The sequence below is a fragment of the Marmota monax genome, unplaced genomic scaffold (assembly GCF_021218885.2).
Source record: "Marmota monax isolate L192 unplaced genomic scaffold, Marmota_monax_Labrador192_F-V1.1 WCK01_AAM20220418_F8-fsc00003, whole genome shotgun sequence".
Classification (NCBI taxonomy): Eukaryota; Metazoa; Chordata; class Mammalia; order Rodentia; family Sciuridae; genus Marmota; species Marmota monax.
In genome coordinates, this window is record NW_026694084.1 from 34012445 (window position 1) to 34027027 (window position 14583).

At 52.7% G+C, this 14583-nt stretch overlaps 1 protein-coding gene across 6 annotated transcripts in view; it reads right to left on the minus strand.

Moving 5' to 3' along the window:
• The window catches only part of Cyrib (CYFIP related Rac1 interactor B), a 135657-nt gene extending 122150 nt beyond the window's left edge, over positions 1-13507 (minus strand). The window contains exon 1 of one of the 6 annotated variants that reach the window (XM_046464656.2): positions 13481-13507. The gene's annotated coding sequence lies outside the window, so the exon portion shown is untranslated. Of the gene's footprint in view, positions 1-13244; positions 13318-13480 lie in introns of those variants that run through there. The other 5 variants (XM_058585734.1, XM_058585731.1, XM_046464661.2 and 2 more) reach the window with 5 other exon arrangements.
• Between the last annotated feature and the right edge of the window lie 1076 nt (positions 13508-14583).

Sequence of the window (14583 nt, forward strand, 5' to 3'; positions counted from 1 at the left end):
GACGATGTCTTCTCTCCTTCAGCTCCGGCCCACCCTGACTTTCAACTCACTAAACAATACAGTCCCTTGTGGCTTCTGGGATCTTTGGAGGAAATCCGGTGAGTGTCACACGAAGGAGAAAATGCTTAAACAGACAGGGGCACGTGGGGAGGGAGAAGGTGGTTTACACGGCCACCACGAGATCAGGTGGGTTCTGAGAGTAACAAGGACACGGCTAGACTTCAGAATAAAGGGGGGACTTGGCCTCAGTAAACGCGCCTTTCACAAATCGTGTCTTTTGACCTTTAAATTCTCCACCTGAAGTGCATATCCGCCAGCAAGTGGATAACTCAAGCCAGAGCTAAGAAAATAAGTCTGCACTGTGGCCCTGACCCGCTGTGCAGCTACAGTCAAATCACTCAACTTCTCTGGCCTTTGATTTTCTAAAACACAAAAACAATCATGCACTCACTTTACAGACACTCTTGGAGCAAGGCCCACTCTGAGCCTGGCCTGTAGATCTAATACAGAAGAGGACAGCCCTGTGGTTGGCAGTGTAAGCACTAAATGCCAAGTGCTCCCCAATGCCAGGTGTTGTTAGCACACTTTATTTTCTATCATAGGAGCCCCTTTCTTTTTTTCTCTTCCTCCTTTTCTCCTCTTTTTTTTTAAAGATGCAGGGCTTGGTGCTTGGTCAACGCTAAGAGGAAGAGAGAGCCAGGAAGCTCATCTTGAATTCAGAGCTGACGATACTCAGGCTCAGCTCGAACTTGGCCAAACGCGTCCTCCCAGCACCTCTATTCATAGACGTCTGTCCCTAGAGCGGACTCTCAATTATTTGCCCTAACAGGAACTGTCCCTGGCCTGAGAACAGTACGGGAGGGGGAAGAGTGGGAGGGCAGGCACAGAAGACCCCACCTGGGGCACAGAGAGCAGTCACAGCCCTGCAGGCAGTGGGAGGTGACAGCACTGTCAGGCATGTCAGTGGAGCTGATGACCAGGGCCTCCTGTGGGGTCCCCACACTGCACCCTGTCCTCTAGGTTGGCAGGACACGTGCAGCCCAGGAGCAAACAGACAGCAGAGCTTTGGGAGGCAGAGGCGAGGCACAGCCAGGACAGGTACACGGACCCTCAGGTAAGTACAACCTGGAGCCGCTGCAGTCACTATGAGCTGGGAGCTTTCCCGCCACTTCGCACCTGACAGCCGCAACCAAGACTCTGTGAGCCCAGGAGAGGCCTCTGCCATCAGCATTTTCCTCCCGAAGAATGAAAAACACGCATCCCTCAGTCAGGCAAGCCCAGGCCCCGCTCAGCAAGCAGCTGGAGGTGCCTGTCCTCACCACCCATCCACAGCAAGACAAGCGACTGCACTGAGGAGCGGGGAGCCCCCTGCCAGGACACGAGATCGCGGGCACAGGGACAGACGCGGGAGGCAAAGGCAAAACCAGGCACTTTCTAGACACTCAACCAATGTCTATGTGACATGCTAAGATGCCCACTTGGTGTCTATTCTCAGAAACACGTATGTACACATATAAGATGGCAGATCTGCATGTGTGAGGCCCTGGGTTCCACCGCCAACACCGCAAAAAGGGGGAAACTTGTGGGGCGGGATATACGTATTTTTAAAGATGCCAATTTCAACTGTCTACCTGAAGCAGGAAATTAATGAATATATTCACATTCACCAAACAAAACAAATCTGATACCTATGAACCTTTTTTTTTTTTTTAAATTTCAGGGGGAACTGGGATTGAACCTAGCAGTGCTCAAACACTGAGCTACATCCCCAGCCCTTTTTTCTTTTTTTTATTTTGAGCAGGGTCTCACTAAGTTGCCCAGGCTGGCCTCCAGTATACAATCCCCCAGCCTCAGCCTCCCGAGTCGCTGGGATTACAGGCGTGTGCCCCCCTAGCCTCAATGTTGTGTGCCTCCCTTTCAAAAGCGCCTGAGGAATGTTGAATCCGATCACCTCCGAGACGCAGGCAGAGATGACAAGTGGGCAGCATAACAGACACGGAACTCGAGAGAGGATGGCATTTTAAATACCAGCGAGTCTGCCTAGAAACTCGCAATCCCATAAACGGTTACAGCTCTGCCACCCGCTGGGGCGGCTTCATCCGCCTGCTCTTTATGGGTTTCTCTATGGCAGATGCATCCATCTCTCCTTGCTGCCTGCACCCGCCTCAGACCACAGGCAGAGGGTTCTGGAAGGCAGTTCCTGCCCCTGGGAGGTCAGGTGCGCCCTCCCCTGACTGCAGGGAGAGGTGTTTGGTGATGCAGGTTACAGGTTACCGCAGCTCTCTCCACCCCACCCAAGTCCTCTCTGATTTGACACCAACAGGCAATGACATCCCAACAAAATACTTTGCTCCTGTTTGTCAATAGCTGTCATTCATGTGACCCTTTCCTGAAAACAGTTTTGTATGATTTCAAGAAAGTTACTGCATGGGGTGTCTCTAGATTCCCTTAATCCCACCCACTGTTCACAGGGAAGGAACGGTGTGATTCTGGAAAAATCACACGACCTCTCTGATTCATAAACAGGCCACAATCAGGTCTTCTGCAGAGGACTGGGAGAGTCCAGCGCAGTGGTGGTGACGTTCGGGAACTGCTGGCTGTCTCTCAAGCTCCTACTGTCAGCCCCACTGGTATTCTATCTCAAGGATGCCTGGGCCTTTTTAAGGATTGATCTGTTTTGTTGAATCTCACTTATGAAGTGACCTAAATTTGGTTTTCTTTCTTTCCCTGGAAACAGGAAGGTGCCAGGTTTCACAGAAGAGAAGAAAGAGGAGAGAGGAGGGGAGTGGAAAGGAAAAAAGGGGAAAAGAGGAGGAGAGGGATAACCCACATGAGGAAAAGGACAAGAGACAAAGAGAAGACCCTCCAGACTCGCCCCCGCCCCGCCTGCCCGCCACTCAGCTCCTGACCCCGTTCCCGTGTGTTTCCTTCCAGTCTCGGGGCTTTGAGAAACGGACTGCTCTTCTGTTTCCTCCTCCGATGCCCTGACTTCCAGAGACTTACTGTCAGACACAGGCTCCTTCCATCTGCATTCTGTTATGGTAGCCACTGAGGGTCTCTGGGCAACATTCCTTCCATACCTTGAGTCGCATCCTGAGAAGAGACTCCCAAGAGTGGGTTTGCCAGGTCAAAGGTCATGACGATCTTCTTGGCTCTCAACATGGGTTACCATGGTTGCCCAGAGGGGTCACTCAAGGACCCAGTCAGCCACCAGCAAGAAGATGCACGTGCTTCACAGGGGTGACACCTTTCCCAGGCAGTGCAGGTGGAGGCGGGGCCTGCCGGGCTCTGTCTCTTTCTGCAGGAGCTCTTAGGGACCACTCTGGGCTCTGCACGTCCACATGTGAGACCTCAGGCTCTCTCCAACTCTGCCTCACAGCCTGGGAGCTCGAGATGCACAGCACAGAAAAGGCTAGAAGGTGAGATCAGCTTTTCCCGTCGCCTCCAAAGCTTTCAGGGAGTACAAAGGACCAGGCTGCTTGCTTTTCCCTTTTAAACTGTCCAAGGTTTGGAGACAAAAGCCATGAAGTCATGTTCGCCTGGAGAGAGGCCTTGTCTAACCACAACCATCATGGCAGCTGGGGGGAGGGGACTTTTTTTTGATACCTGGCATCGAACCCTGGGACATTCAACCACTGAGTCACAACATCACCAGCCCCGCCCCTTTTTTTTGGAGACAGGGTCTCACTAAGTTGCTGAGGCTGGCTTTGAACTCACAATCCTCCTGCCTCGGACTCCCCAGACACTGGGATTCCAGGCATGCACCACGGCACCCAGCAGGGTGAGGGGATACTTGAGGGTCACACCTGGTGCATTCCTCCTTCACTTCTGAGAATGGCAGGTCTGAGGTAACCCTAGAAGCACACGGATGCCATGTTCCCACACTCCCCCTGCATTTCACCATTGAGACTTTGAGAAACTCCATGAGGGAGATACAGGTCCACTGGGAGGCAGGGCCTCAGGCCCAAAAGCTGAGGTTCCCCTGGACCCAGGAGGCAGAGGCCCTTTCAGATCAACCCCAGGATGGGGCATCAACACAGAGGCAAGACACGCAGACGTGACAAAGTCCTAAAAGGCCTAAATCGAGGTGCTGCTCTGACCAGAGGCTCTATTTCATTCAGAAAAACAAACTTGGGCCTTGCCAGGTCAAGAGAGGCATCCACGGAGTTTCCCATACCTGACGGACAGATGCCCACAGGATATCTCCAAGGTAACACCTTGAGCAGAGAACATCTGGAATACCCGCACAGGTGTGGATAAAACACATGCAGCCCACTGCACACAGATTCTGAAGACGTCCTCGGTGTGTCACAACCTACAGTGGGCTTGCAGCAGGTCCTCACTTTCTGAGTCTCATTCAACTAGGCCCAGAGGGTGAACTTTAAACAAAATTTTATAACTTAAAAACTTTAAATAACATGAATGTGTACTTCACCCTGTGCAGTATATTCGTGTTTCTTTTTTATAGTGAGCACTGTACTTTCTCGCACGTTGTCCCCACCGTTTATGCCACGCGTCTGTGCGCTGACGTGACATTGCCTACACACAACCATGTGAATGGAAAACTACCCTTCAGGCAGTTGAGAGACCTGTCAGGACTCATTTTCACCATGAACTTCTGCCTGCCGGGCTGGCTTCCCAAGTCACAATGAAGATATGGACGTGACTGTGGCTGCTCAGGTTTCCACTCGGGTGCTTTCAGCTCGTGGGGGACGTCTGAAACTCAGGGAGCAGCAGAAAAACAGGCCGCCTCAGATCAGAACAGGAAACCAGGACTCAGTGGCTGGTGGGTACCAGGCAGGGCCCTGTGGCTTTAGAACCCCCCTCCAAAGACAGGCCATCTGGCCCAGAGTCTCGCTCCCCCTGGGGGCCACGCGCTGGCTGTGTGGTCCTGGCAGGGTTGGCACCTCCCTGGCCTGGCCATCCAATCTTTAAATGAGGAGCAGAGAGGAGGGTTTTCAAACTGCTACACAACCCTGGGCCACTCACATGGCCTCTTGGGCCCTGTTGCCTATGTGAACAGGTGCCCACCTTGAAGGAGAATGGGAGCCCACCAGAGAGTCTAAGAAGAGGTGGCACTGTCCTGAGATGTGGGCCTCAGCACTCGGGCAGCGGGGCCCCCAGTCAGTCCCTGCCAGCAGTGAGTTGCTTCCTCTTTCAGTGCCTGGTCCCCACCCCATGCCTGACAAATTCTACTTCCTATGTGGACCACGGCCAGGGAAAGGCTGGGGAGTAGAACATACCTCGCTATGTTCTGTCTCATGTCAACTAGCCACCAGCTCGCTCTCTCTCTCTCTCTCTCTCTCTCTCTCTCTCTCTCTCTCACACACACACACACACACACACTCAGAGTTAGGAAAAGCCATCACATGGACCAAAGATTATTCTAAACAGGTGTCTCTCTAATTGAGTGACGGTGACCACTGCCTCAGAAATCACTCAAGAGTGCTCATGAACATGAGTGCTTCTTAAAAATATGGATTCTTGACCCTCCCCACAAGCTTAAAAACTTCCAGTTATGATGACATGAAGGAAATACTGGGGAAGAAGAATCACACGCACAGAACATCCTGACAAGTTCACATGCAGAATATAGGTGGGGGAAACACTGAAAGCAGAGATACCCATCCCGCATCCACGTTCTTCAGTCTACAGTGACCGGTGCCCAAACCCTGAGATTTTCCTCTCAAATTCAACCTCCCAAAGCACAAGGGCTCAGGACCCTCCCTTTTTCACCCATCTTTCTTCTGAGGGCTGCACACAGGCAGGCTAATGCAGGCCACGCAAAACACCATGATCCCAACACCACACACCTCGAGATGTGCAGTATCGGTATGAGTCGGTTTCACACTGAACTTACCAGAACCTCACTGGGCAAATGAGCCCAGCGATCTACTGGCAACAGCCTCATTTCAATTCTGAGCCCCAGACTGGCAAGTTCACAGTGGGTAGTTCACTATGGCAAGTTCACTATGTCGATGGCTACTGTTAAGCCTGTCCTGTGAGATGCCACCGTCCCTTAGCAAGATCCACAGATAGAAGTAGTGTCTATTCCTGATAGATGACTCCATTTGAGGGACTTTCGGAATTATGTTTAAGGTCACCCAAAGGAGACAGTAAAAACAGCAGGCGGGCATCGACGGTGGCATGAAACATTGAACTCCAGTTAGCCACCAAGTTCCCTAAGCATCCTCACGTGTGAAATGGGACGAGAGCCCTGCTGCCCAGTTACTGGAAGGGAGGAGACAAAGTGCACGGCACACCATCCCACCTCCATGGCAAACTTATTCCTACACAACGCAGACAAGAACTAGCAAAACCACAATCACAAACCCCACAACGTGTTTATGGCAGCCTTGTTTTGAGTGCCCTTTTCCGGGGCTGTGAGTGCCTCCACAAAGGCTCTGCAGTATCGCCGCACTCCCCGGCTCCTGCTCCCCTTCAGTCAGCCGCTGGTCTGTCCTTCGTGGTGCCCCTCCCCACCAGCCCGTCCAGCCCTGAGTGGGGAACAGGCCTAGCAGGGCTGAGCTTGGGTTAGCCAGAAGAAACAAGTCCTAAGGCCCCTTCGTCCTTCTCTGCGCTGCTCAGGCCCCTTGGGCATGGCGTGGCTGGCCATGGGACATATGGTATTTACTCCCCACACATGTGCATCACAGGGCGAGCACACAGGTGGCTACACAATTGATTATCCATTGCTGAACAGCAGGACGGAGCTCACATCTCCATGATGAACTGAAAACCTGAGAGCTGTGAAGGTGTGTTCAGGGATGATGATGAAATACCACCCTGCAGAATACCCAGCAACCTCCATTGCCACCCTCCCCGCAGGCCTGTTTGATCTGCATGCACACCATGGGTCTTGGGTGCCCCGGGCACACAGGGCAGTACCCAAACCCAGAGTTCAGGGGAGCAAATCAGACATTTGAGGATGTGATTGCCCGAGTTTCGCTTCCACATTGTCTTTGACATTCTTTTTCAACTCTGGTTTTGAGCAAAGCTGAGGCTGCCATAGAGACTGGCAGTAAAGACATCCCCTGGCCTACGCCTGTCTCCCTGAGTCCCAGACCTGGGGCTGTGTGGACCAGAGACTCCCACCACTGAGCACCTGTCAGATGCCAGACCCCACGCCAGGCACAGGCAGGCATTTTCTGACTGAAGAGCCTCAGCAAGCTGAAAGGCAAGCACCGCAACGCCAGGCAGGGCATGAATGTGCACGAGACTTCACAGTGAAGGAATCAGGTCTGAACTGAGACCCCGGCTCCAAGGGTCACACTTCTCACACCACCACTATCCCCTTTCAAAGGTGCCAACCGCCTCGGTAGAGAATTGTTTTGCATATTTTGGTTCTCTCCCTTGGCAATATAAAAACACCTTGAAGAAATACCCCCTTCCATCCAATTCATACCCTGCCTCTGCTGGGAGCATAGCCTGGGCCTGAAATGACCACTGGACAAATCATGGCTCTAGGCCACTAAGGACCATGTCCTTTGGGGAGGAGGTGTCTAGGGAGCACTTCTGCTAAGGGCTATGCTAGATGCTTTTATGCACACCACCCCACTTAGTCCTCCAAACATCCCTAAGAGGTATTAGGCCACCTTTAGGAAGGACAGTTCTGGTTCAGCAAGGAGATGTGATTTGCCCAAGGTCACACGGCACTGAGGGGTGGGGCCAACAGAGCAGATCACAGAAGACTCCTAGGAGATGAGCAGAGATGGTTCTTTTCTTCCTTTTGCTGCTCAAACCTTTCCCCTAAACGCTGTCCTTCCCCTTCCCAATCACACGATGCTGGCGCTGGGAGCCAGCCCTTCGCTTCTATTGTGGTATGTGTTGATTTCCAAGCCACCACTCATCCATGCTGGGCCTTCCTTTTCACTGTGGACTTAGAGGCTTGGACCCCTGCCCACAGATCATCAAGGGCAGAGGTACACTGTGAGCTGGGAAGGGTGGCAGCACTCAGCACCCCCTCCTCACTAAAGCACAGCAGCACAGGGGCATCCTCAAGGCGCAGACAGGCAGTTGCTGTAGGGTGGTGGGAAAAGCTGGGCTGGGGAGCCAGAAGGTCTGAGTCCCAGCCCTGACTCTTCCTCTTGAGCAAGACACTTCCCCCTGTGGGTTCCAGTTTCCTCATCATGTGTATGAGAGTAGAGCACAGTCAAGGCCCGAAACTCTGGGCATGAGAATCCTGCTCAAACCTTCCATAGCTATCTCCTGCCTCCTCTCCCTGTACCATCTCCACTCCTTGGTGCACAGCGCCTGGGCCTTCCTTCACCTGCTGGCAGATGAGGAGATCTCTCTTTCCCACTGGCCCTTGTGTTCCCACCCTGGCCTGTACAGAAGTCCATCCTGGGCCTCCATGGTTTTTCTGTATATGTTTTCTGCGTCTGTCTCTTCCACTAACTTAGCTCCGAGCTGCCTTGGGAACCTCCAGGGTCATATTCGGATCTGCATCCTCTGCATATTCCAGATCCAGAGTGAATGAGGAGGAGAGGTCAGACTAGCTATCTCCAAGTGCAACCCACAACCCAGAGGCATCACACCCCTGGGAAAGGGTTACGAATGAGGAATCTCAGCCTGTCCCAGACCTCTGACTCAGAATCTGCAGGGGAAGCCCCAAGTGATCTGTGAGAACACTCCAGTCTGGACAACATTCCTCCCAATATACCACCTAGAAGCCTCCCAAATTGTGGACCTTAGCAGGACTCACTAAAACAGAGTCAATCGTTACCCAAAAGAGATTCATCTGAGGAACTTTCTAGAAGACGGCCATGACTATCACAGCAAGATCTGAAATGTGCAGGTCCCAGAGGGGTGCCAGGCACATGTTACTCAGTGGCCCTCTCAGAATCTCAAGGAAGCTCAGGAAGCTCTAGAAACCAGTGAGGCCTGTCCTGGTCCCCTGGATTTGACTACCCCGCCCTCTCCACCCCACAAATAAAATGGGTGACTTGCATGCCTGCCATCATCCAACAGGAGAGATGATGAGACCAGCTGCCTGCTGTATTTGTGCTCAGAAAATGCTTCCCCATGGATTGGGTTGTGGCTCAGGGATAGAGCACTTGCCTAGCATGTGTGAAATGAATAAAATAAAGGTCCATCAACAATTTAAAAAAAGAAAAGAAAATGCTCCCCCAGCCCCATTTTCTTTTCTTTCTTTCTTTTTTCTTTTTTTTTTTGGTCTTTTTGTTTTTATGGTTGTGCTGGGGACTGAACCCAGGGGCTCATACATGCTAGATGAGCACTCTATCACTCAGTGACATCGCTATCCCCTTCCTCTCATTTTTCACTCTTGCCATTTATTCAAATTGGGAAGAAAAGGAAACTTTCCAAAAAACACATTTTCAGTCTTTTTTTTAATAAGCCCTGCAATTCCTTTAATGGTTTCAGATTATCTTAAATATTTATAAAACTCACTCTCAGCAACACTCCTTTAAGCAAACCTCCTCGTCAACTTCGATTATTTATATATTTATGAACATGATGTTCAAGGAGCAGATGGCAGCTAGTAAGTCTTCGAAAAGGAGGAAAAAAAAAAATCAATGGGACAGAATGTAAACTTGATGACTCCCGCATTTACTCTTCCTGACAAGCACGGTGCAATCATCTTCCATTCAGTGGCAGCGCCATACAACAGCCGGTCAACAATCGGTTTAAAATAGCACACTTGGACTTCGGAAAGCGTGGAGGATCCAACTTAAATCTAGGAATAACCTGCCAGCCATGGGCGCCGTTCCCAAGGGGAACCGCAGACGATGGGGCTGGGGTAGGGACAGAAAGAGCCAGGGGCATGAGAGGAGCAAACATGTGCTGAGCACCTACTGTGTGCCTTGCACTCTCCTTGGAGGCTTTCCACACGACCTGAGAGTTGAGTCCAAGGACACTTCAGGTGGCCCTGACTGCTCCTCATTTGAAAGATGAAGGCCTAAAGAAAGAGGAAGGACCTTGGCCAGGGTCACAGAGCTCATAAGAAGCAGAGCCAGGGTGGGAACCCCAGCAGTCTGGGCCCCAAACCCATACCCTTGCTGTCTCCAGAACTACAAAAGAGTGGGAGAAAAAAAAAAGTCATTGCTAGCCTCCTGCATCCTTGGCTACAAAGTTATCTTTCAACCCCAGAGGCCATCACTCTTTTAAGACTTTCAAAGACTCAATTCCTAAGTTCCACCAAAGCAACAGGAGCTCTGTCCATGTGAGAACCTGGGAAATCCAGTCTGGGCTGAAAGCAGGAAGGAGGGTTGCCAAAAATACAAAAGGAAGTATCACAGGCATAAAGAGCCAACTGTACAAGAGACAGACACAAAGAGAGAGAGGGAAAGACCCTCTACCCCGAGATAAGGATGAAAAACAAGATCAAGCTGATTCTTTCTTCCACAGGCCTTTACCAGGTGTCCCCAGAGAAGGGCCCCATCTCCACCCCAAGGGACTTCCCTCAGGAAGCTCCAATTCAAGTGAAGACAGACCTCCTGCCTTAGAGACACCTGTGCTCCTATTGAGGGAACAGCCATTATTGCTGTGGTTGATGGTGGTAATCCTGCATGACCCCATTCACTAGACATGGGAGAGAGCTGTGCTCAGTGCTCTGCTTCTGCTACTGCAAGCAACCCCATGCCCTCTACTCCACTTTACAAATGGGAAACTGAATTTCCAGAACTCTAGGCAGAAAGACAGACAGACAGACACACACACACACACACACAAATCATCATCATCATCATCATCATCATCATCATTGGTGAGAGGAAAAGAGGAGTGAATTTGGATCTTACTCTCTTACTCTGGTAGAAAAAGAAGGTTCCAGGCTACATGGCCAGCATGTAGCTAAAGAGCCCAGTCTTTAAATCTGAGTTTTTACCTGCACAGCGCTGCCTCAGATGGCTTCGCTAAAGACATCCAAGTCTAAACTGCCTAAGCCACATGAATGTCAATCAAGAGAAACCAGGAATGCTGAGCATGAGCCCATAACCTCCTGGCACCAGTGTCCCTCAGGAGTCCTTCCTGTGCATCAGTGTTGGATCCTGATGGAAGAGTTGTCAGGGACTGGCACATTGGGAGGAACCACCAGAGAACAAGTTCAAGGTCACCGACAGGCCACTATGCTGACCCTGAGATGCAGACAGAATGTACCTCACAAAGAACAAAGGGGAAACCATTGCTCTCTATTCATTCTGTCAAAAAAGCATGAACGGAGTCTCCGGCATTTGCTAGGTGACCGGCAAGGTGCCAAGAGACACAAAGAACATTCAGAACACAGCAGGGCCTACAAGAAAGAACCTTGACTTTGCAACTCGAGACTTAGTGGGTACAGGGAATCTGCTCCTCACTGGCCCAGGGTCCTGGGTAAGTCCTATACTCTCTCCAAGCCTGGGCAAAATGAGGATAAGACTTTTACCAAACACAGGTAACCTTGGCCACAACATGAGTTCAGAACAAGTCTGCACATGCTCAGACTGCAGCTTGTGGCTGCATGGAGTCACCTGCTCTTGCCCCTTAAAATAACAATACCACTCAGACTCATCTCCTGTCCTCCTGGGGGAGAGGGAACCCCACATGGCTAAGAATCCTAAGAGGGAAACAGAAGCCTTTGGAAACTGAGAAAGAAGAAGGAATGGCTGCAGAGAAAGCAAAATGTCTTGAAAATGTCCCAAGCTAACTGCAGAGACATATCGAACCCTAGGCCTTTATTCAAAAGGCATTTCCAAGTATCTCTCTCTCACTCCATATTGCTCTCTCCCTCCCCACCACACACAGACTGCCTGACCCTTGCTCAAAGACCAACAAGGATCCAGAAAATGCAAATTACCCAGAAGAAAGCACAAGCCATATGACCACTTCTGCATGCCCAACCACAGGAGAAAACCCACCTCTTCCCCAGCTTCCTCCACAGTTACAGAAAGCCCCAGGCCTGGGAAATCATCCCAGCTGGCAGCCCTGGCAGCCACCTCGGCCAGTCATCTGGCAGTGGCAATCAAAACGATGCTTCCTCTTTACCACCAAATGCAATCTTCCAAGAATGGGAGTGTCTCAAAGTCAGAGTTGAAGCTCTTTTTTCACAAGGACTCAATATCTCCCCAAGACAATCCTTCTCAAAGGAAGGATGGATTCCAGAGCCCAGGTGGCAAAATATGGCTCTCTGGGGGACTGTAGGATGGATGTTGCAGGCCAAGGAAGCCAAAATGAGGAACCATACCAGCTCACTTCTCAAAATTCACTATCCACCCATTCATTTCACAACTATCTGTAGAGTGCCTGACCTGTGCTCCAGGTCCCCTTCTTAGACCTTAGGATTGAAGAAATGAAAGGTGACTAACACTTCCCATCATTGCGGCCCCTGCAGGCCAGATTTGCTCATTTTCTCTAGCCCATTTTACAGCCAGGAGCCTAAGACTCAGGGTAAGCGACTTACCCAAGGTCGCAAAACTAATAGGTGGCAGAGTCCAAGAGGTGCCTCCTTCCCACTCAATTCCTTCCCAACCCTCCATTTTTTGCTGCAAGGTGGGGATCAAAGACACCCCACCAGGGTTCCGGCAAAGGAAGTCCTCTCCTGGGTTCCTCTTTCTTCCCACCCCAACACAGGACGCACGTTCAAAGGACACACAGGTTCCTTCCAGACCCACCGCATACAAGCCCCAAGGCTCTGCATACGGCAAGGGCATCCACCCATTGACACTGAACTTCCATTTTTAAAAAAAGATGAAAAGATAAAGGGCAAAGAGGAAGTGCTCGTTAAACACAGGCGGGGGACCACCCCAGAAGGAAGTCTTGAGACCAATGGAGATTCTGTTCAGCCCTCGAGTTCCTCAATTCCAAACGACTGGCCTCCAGCCCCCCAATGAAGTTAGCCAGAGGGCAGCCCTGCGCCCTCACCTGGCTCACAGGAGGGTTCGCCTGGGGCGGGGGGGAGGGCTGCCACCGCGACCCGGGCGCCCCCTGCCTTGGGGCGCACGACGGCTCGGCTGCACAGGACGCCGCTGCGCGCTCCCCGCAGCTGGGTGGACCCGGGCGGCGGTCCCGCGGCGTGCTCCCCGCGAGGCCCCCGCGGCCCCAGCCCACCCGAGCGCCCCCTCCGCGTGCCCGCGCGCCAGCCAGCCCGGCCTGACGCCCCCTTCGCCGCGGCGCGCGCCCTCCTCCCGCGCGGCCCGAAGCGCACCCCACCCTGCCCGCCCCCGTCACGCGCGCCCCGCTCCCGCGCCCTCTCCCGGTGCAGGGCGGCTCCAAGGGCGCGCGCCGGCCGGCGGAGCCCCGGCACGTACCTGGCGGCCCCGGCGGGCGGGAGAGGGGAGCGCGGGAGCGCAGCAGCCTCGGATCCTCCGGTGCCGCCGCCGCCGCCGCCGTTTCCGGGTTGGCGGGTCTCACGTCACCGCCACAGGTTCGCGAGCGGCCCCCGCCGCGGCGGCAGCAGCAGCAGCAGCGGCCCCGGCGAGTGCCAGGCGAGAAATAACTATAAAAGGAAGAGACGCAGCGAGGAGGAAGAGGAAGCGCTGTTTACCTTCGAGAAGCCGAGCCGCCGGCGCTCGCACAAAAGGAGGACGCTCGCGACGCGCCTCCCCCCGCGCCCCGTCCCCGCCGCATCGCGGGGGCCCGGCGTCAGCGCGCGCCGCGCCCCGGGACCGCCCCGCGCCGGCCCCCACCCCAAAACCTGCCGCGGGCTGCAGCGCCCAGCTGGTCGGTGCCCTCCCCGATCAGGGCGCTGTGGGCCGGAGCTGGGTGACCTTGGGCAAGTCACAGCAGGCCGGCCAGAGGCTGCGTGGGGCGCGCTGGGGATGGGGGTTCATTGCCCTCCCTTTATGGAGAAGGAAGCGCCAGCTCCGAGAGGCGTAGGGATGGCCCGCAAGGTCACCACCCTTGAGGCAGGGCTCCAGCTCCAGAGGAGTCCCTGGACTTTCAGGCCGGCCAGGTTCCTGTCCCAGGGTTCACTTCCCTCTCACCTGGTCTTAGGGAATGATGATAGACTCTGCCCATTTCGTGGCAGTGTCAGAGGATGTGCATTCAAAACATTCAGTCCTCCATCAAATTATTTATTGAGGGCTTACTTTCTAAATGTCAGGGCGGTTCTAGGTCCTGGGGCTACAGCTGGGAACAAAAACAAAATCTGGGCCAAGCAGGGGACAAACACCTGCACAGGGGTGCAGTGGTGCTGAGCAGCTATGAGGAAGAATAACGCAGGATCTGGGGGAAGAGAGTGCCTGCGCTGCCCTAAATGGGTCTCCAAAGATTTGTAATTTGAAATTTCCAGATAAGAAGTCCCTCACTGTAATCCCTGTTCGGGTGGTTGTCGGGGACTCCATATTTCCCCTTGCCTATAATGATGAAGAATGCATTTTTTTCTCTCCATATAAATAACAGGAGATACTGAAAAGGCATTTTCTTCCCTCTGACTTGCTCCCCAGCCCTCAAGCCCTTCACATCATTATTTTGAAATCCATCCAGATTTTTCAGGAATATAGACAATGTCCTCTAAAATATCTTGCCCCTGACCTCTATCAGGGCATAAGCAGGGTTATAGCAAAAGCTTTCATTTTGTCTCATTTTCATGGTCCCACCCTTCACCTCCAGCTGTCCTGGGGCTGTGGCAGAGTGCCCAGATAATGA